The sequence below is a fragment of the Chrysochloris asiatica genome, unplaced genomic scaffold (genome assembly GCF_000296735.1).
Source record: "Chrysochloris asiatica unplaced genomic scaffold, ChrAsi1.0 scaffold00118, whole genome shotgun sequence".
Taxonomy (NCBI): Eukaryota; Metazoa; Chordata; class Mammalia; order Afrosoricida; family Chrysochloridae; genus Chrysochloris; species Chrysochloris asiatica.
The window spans coordinates 5964143-5970074 of NW_006408636.1; the positions used below are offsets into that span (position 1 = coordinate 5964143).

The 5932-nt window shown below is 36.8% G+C and overlaps 1 protein-coding gene and 1 pseudogene across 4 annotated transcripts in view; both read left to right on the plus strand.

Annotated features, from left to right (window-relative positions):
* The window catches only part of EDA (ectodysplasin A), a 1043344-nt gene that overhangs the window by 408823 nt on the left and 628589 nt on the right, over nucleotides 1-5932 (plus strand). The gene's annotated exons all lie outside the window — the stretch shown is intronic.
* On the plus strand, nucleotides 5345-5744 carry LOC102824488 (annotated as a pseudogene).

Sequence of the window (5932 nt, forward strand, 5' to 3'; positions counted from 1 at the left end):
AGATTTGTTTTGTGGCCTAAAACATGGTCTATTCTGGAGAATGTTCCATGTGCACTGGAAAAGAATATGCATTGTGCAATTGTTGGGAAGAATACTCTGTACACATCTATGAGGTCCGTTTGGCTGATTATGTTGTTTAGTTCTTCTGTGTCTTTTTCAATTTTCTTTCTGGTTGTTCTATCCATTTTTGAAAGCAGTATATTGAAGTCACCCACTATTATCGTATTCATCTATATCTTTCTTTAAATCTATTAGTTTGTTTTATATATTTTAGAGCTCTTTCATTGTGAGCATAGATATTTAATATGGTTATTTCATCTTGTTCAATTGTCCCTTTAATCATGAGATAATGTCCATCTTTATCTATCATGTTGTTTTTTGCCTTAAAGTTTATTTTATCAGAGATTAGTACTGCCACTCCTGTTCACTTTTTATTGCAATTAGCCTGGTATATTTTTTTTCCATCCTTTGATTTTTAATCTGTTTTTGTCTCTGTGTGTGAGATGTGACTCTTGCAGACAGCATATTGAAGGATCTTGTTTTCTTTTCTATTCTGCTTTCCTGGGTCTCTTAACATGTATATTTAATCCATTTACATTCAGTGTAATTATTGATAGGTCTTGATTAATTGCTGCCATTACATATTTGTGTGTGTGTGTGTGGTGTTGCTGCGTCTTTGTTCTGTGTGTCTTCCTTTTTTGAGTTCATGATTTTTGTGTTCTTTCTTGTGAGTTCCCTCATAGTTTTAATGTTTCCATGTTCTTCTTGGATTTTCATTCTCTTGGTATGTTGTGAAGTATTAATTTTCTTTGAGGTTGCCTTATAGTCCATTAAATTTTCTCTCTGTTTAGTGCATTATATTTTTATCCTGTTATCGACCTGACCTTCTCACTATCCATATCTCTGTTCCTACATGTTCACTTTCTTTGACATTGTACTTGTTTTGATCTCCCAGATTCTCTGAGTTTGTTCTTATAGTTTTTTTCTGTTCTCAACTCTTCCTTCTATTGACTTAATTCCGGGAGGTGCTGCCATGTATGTCAAACTCTGGTTGTTGTCTCTTCTTGTTGGTTCTCAGCCCACAGAACTCTCTTTAGGATAGTTTGTAATGCAAGGTTGGCTTTGGCAAAAATCCCTTGGCTTCTGTTTATCTTGGAATGTTTTGATTACACTGTCATATTTAATTGATAGCTTTGTTGGATAAAGGATTCTCAGTAGGCAAATTTTTTTTCTTTCACGGTTTTATATATCTCCCCATTGCCTTCTTGCTTGCATGGATTCTGCTTAATCTGACTTGCTTGCCTTTGTATGTGACACTTCTGTTTTCCCTGGCTGCTTTCAGAAGTGTCTCCTTATCTTTGATTTTGGAGAGTTGGTTATGATATGTCTTGGTGATTTTCTTTTGGGGTCTATACTTCCTGGGGTTCATTGAGCTTCTTGAATGTTTATCTTTTCACTTTTCAGGATGTTAGAGAAATTTTCTTCCAGCAGTTCTTCAACTATTTCCTCTGTGGACTTGTGTAATTCTTCTTGTTCTGGAATGCCGATAATTCTCAAGTTATTCCTCTTCATGTTGTCCAACATGAATCTTAGACCTTCTTCAGAATTTTTTATACTTTTTTTGTGTTTGTTCTTCTATCATAGTGTATTGATATATTTGTCTTCCAGATCACTGGTTCTGCCTTCCATCTCATCTATTCTACTCTTCTGCCCTTTCAGAGTATTCTCTATTTCTGATATTTTATTACTGATCGTTTGGACCTCTTTCTGTAGGTTTTGAATTGCTTCCAATGCTGTATCTATCTTATTTGCTTTTTCTTATAGCACTTTCCTGACTTCTTCCTTATTTTTCTCAACTCCATTGTAAAGTGGTTTGAAACATTTTATAACCATTTTTTCTGATTTTTTTCTCAGGCATTTCCTCCTTCAAGAATGGAGTCCATGTCTACTTCTAGGTCATTTGTCTCAGACATTTTATCTTGTTTCTGAACTTGTGCTGATATGGTCATCTCCTTTTTCTTCTTAGACATGATTAGTGTTTCTCTCTGACTTAATACTTAATTGAGTATGTGTTTTGGTAATTTTTTATGCTTTTTGATTGCTTCCAGGAAGATGTGATCAGGATGTGGGCTTCCTTTTTCACTCTTCTTATTGCTTAACTCAGAGTTGTTTTCATAGGTGTTGTCTGTCTTCCTGGTATATGGCAGTTGTTAATGGGTCTTGCCTGGGTTTTATAGAGTGTGATTGTAACTTGACTATATGGCAGCAGTTGCTGACTCTTCTTGTGTAATATAGGGAGACAAAGAGTCCTCCAAAGGCAGAAGGGGGCCATATAACAGTAACATAACACCAGTGGGGAAAAAAAATGGAGAAAGAAAGAAAAGAATAAAGACTTAAAAACAGCAACAACAAAAACTAGACATAATATTGCAGTATCTAATCACAGAAAAGGGAGAGGAGGGAGAGAAGAAGAAGAAGAAGGAGAAGGAGAAGAAAAAGAAAATCTGTAGCCTATTATCAGTATGACTTTAATGACCTCTCTTCAGCTTCTTGCTTTCAAAGCTTTCTGACAGATTTCAAGATGCCAGAATTGTTTGTTATGCTATACCTCAGGCTTTAATTATTATTATTTTTTTTTCCTGTTTTGTTTTTAAACTCTCTTTTCCTCTCTACAGCCCTGTTCAGAAAAGTTCAGGGCCTGCTCTTGGGCTGAGTATCTGTGCACATGTGTGTCAAAAGAAACCACCAGCGGTGAGGGTGGGGGTGGCCCCATGCTCAGGCTCTCCCTCTAGTCAGCAGAATGAAGGTGGGCAAACAGTGGGCACTCCAATGACCAGATACAAAAAAAAAGGAAAATCAGAACAAATGAAAACTGACAAAATATATTGTCCCAATGTTCCTGCAGCGTTTTTCCATGGTGTTTCTGCTCCTCCTGTTTGGTCTTGCCGTTTGGTCTTCCCCAGGCCTCTGAGCCTGGCCTGGCAGATTCAAAAGTACATGATTTTTTACCTCAGCTCCAAATTCCACATGTTATAAGCCTTCAAACCATTCCAATCTCTATTGTTCCTCATTTTGGAGCTTTGCCCTGGATCTTCCTTGCCTGGTATTCTGTGTTATTGCTGACGGCCAACTTCACTGCGCCTCCACCCTAGCTGCCATCAAGTCCCACCCTGCCTCAACTCTGTATCTTTTTTTAAAAACTTTATTGTGAATTGAATAAAAGTTTACAGACAATATCATCAACTATGCATTCAACAAATCATACATTTTGTTTCATCTCCATATTTGCAATCCCTTCTTTGCAACAACAGTTATCCTGCTTCTTATTTGCATTCAACCCACCTTCCTATCCTTTCTCAACATTGTCCTTAGAAAAATGTTATCGTTTTGATTTTGAATGATTGACCATTCTATTGGTGAGTATGCCTTACTAGTGCTGTTGTCCTTCCCTATAAACCTATCTATTGCTTGGCTGAAATTTGGGCCATGAGGGTGAATTTCTTTCCAGACCTGAAGGGTGGTTAAAGGCCATAATCTCAGGTTCCTCCAGTCTCTTTCTGATGAATAAACCTGTTGTTTTGTTTTGTTTTGTTTTTGTTATTAAATAATTTTGAATTTCATGCCACATTTTCTCCCACTCTATCTGGGACCCTCTAAGGTGATCCCTTTCCGGGCAGTTGTTAGTGGTAGCTCGACACCATCTATTTCTTATAATTGTGTGTTTTAAGGCTTCATTCACCTCTATTTGTGCTAGAAATTGATGACTTTGCTTGTCAGCATTGTTCTACTGATACAGCCTTGTAATCTATGATAGTTGTTTTTGTTAAGTTCCATCGAGTAAGTTCTGACTCATAGCAACCTTGTATAGTGTTTCTGAGAAAGTTAGTTGGTTTGAGCTATTGACCTTGCGGTTTGAAATCTAATGCTGATCCTACAGCTCCATGCCATGTTAGTTGAGATCTAATCAATTTCAAATGGACTGGTGTGACTTCTTTGCACAGTAGTAAATATGATCATCTCTAGATTAGTTTGAAGGAAAATGGCTTTTTTTTTTTTTTTAACCTTTGTAATAGTCCTCTGAGGGTATTTACTTTGATAGTGTTATCTGTAAGAAAATGCAATAAAACAGGATGAGGTATGTATATTCAGATTTGGGACTGAAAGCTTGATATTTTTGTTTTGTGTTTTACTTTAAAACATTTTGGGAAAGATCCCTCAAATAATTCAAGGGAAGAAAAATGATGCCCAAGTGAAGTCACATGGATAATTCCAGTGAAACACAGGAAGAACTGCATTAGTGATAGTCTTTAAGTATACACAGAGTTTTAGAATATTTTGATTGCACTAAACAAAGGAGAAAATCCTTTCTCTGAGGAGTTTATAATCTAAAGATACAAGTTGGTGCCCTGCAGTATGAAAGGAGAATAAGTGAGTCCCCTAGTGGGTGGTCTTCATAGCTGAAATGCTTAAAAAATAACTGCCTTTTTAGAATGGTGGACATGTAGAGGGAGTGGCCCAGGCATGCAAAAAATAGTGGAAGGACATTATTTGGGACCTGGGGAATTGGGAGAAAGAAAGGACAGTTGGTTAGTGTGTCTGAAAAGAAGCTAAACACAAGAATGGATAGAGATCATATTTACATTGGCATGGTGGAGGTTGGTGATTTAGGTAAAATGCCAACAGAGGAGGATTTAGAGATAAAGACAAACACACAGTTAAACTCTGTAATACAGCAATTGCCATATCTTTAAAACCACATATCTATAAAAGAGAAAGTAATGCTTATAACAGCTTTTTATCTGTATGAATGGCTTCTACAGAGGAAAGAAAATTCCCTTATGTTTGCAATAAGATACTATATGTGAAAGGGCTTTGTAAGATGCAAAGCAGTAGAAACGCAAGTTATTGTCATATTCTCTTTACCTTTAGCTTCCTTAAATGTTTATTTGGTGAATTGTTTTAAGGCAAAAGTTAGCAAATTGCCTTCTTATCTTCAGAGATGTGGTCAGGGACAGATTTATTATTATAAATGTTTAATTTGGTCCCATGTTAGTTCATTACAAACTCTCATAGTAAATATTCTCCCAAAGAACTCTTCTTTACTTTCTTTCTGGTTGAACAAATACTAGATATTCACGTTAGTGGCCATATCTTTATTTTCATTCCTGCCCTTTCTCTTGCTGCCTCTTTCCACCTGTGTTGATATGGTTACTTATTTTCTTTGGTCTTAAAATACCATTTTATACTCTGCCCCAGTCTAATGAGGATTTGAGTTGACTTGCTGAGAAACATGAAGGAGCCTCAAAAAGTTCATGGATAGCTCTTTTATAAGGGACCTGCCAACATGGGCCATGTTTGCACCAAAACCATGAAGAAGGTAGGCTGGGTCATCATTGAGGAGTACTACACTTGCTTGGGCAACGACTTCCACACCAACATGAGCATGTGCGAGAAAATCGCCATTATTCCCAGCAAGAAGCTCTGCAACAAGATAGCAGGATATGGCATACATTTGATCAAGCATATTCAGAGGGGCCGCGTGAGAGGTATCTCTATCAAGCTGCAGGAGGGGAGAGTGAAAGGAGAGATAATTATGTTCCTGAGCCCCGGATCAGAAGATCATTGAAGTAGATCCCTACACTACGGAAATGCTGAAGCTCTTGGACTTTGGCAGTCTGTTTAACCTGCAGGTCACTCAGCCCACAGGTGGGATGAATTTCAAAACACCACGTGGAGCCATTTGAATCTTTCCATTATTCTGTAATATTTTCAATAAACCTGGGAACACCAAAAAAATAAATATAATAAATGAAAAGTTCAAGGACAAATTGAGTTGAAAGATAATGGAATTTTTCCATAACTCTTTTTAAACTTTATTGTGAATTGAGTGAAGGTTTACAGACAAGATCATTAGCTTTACATTAAATATATA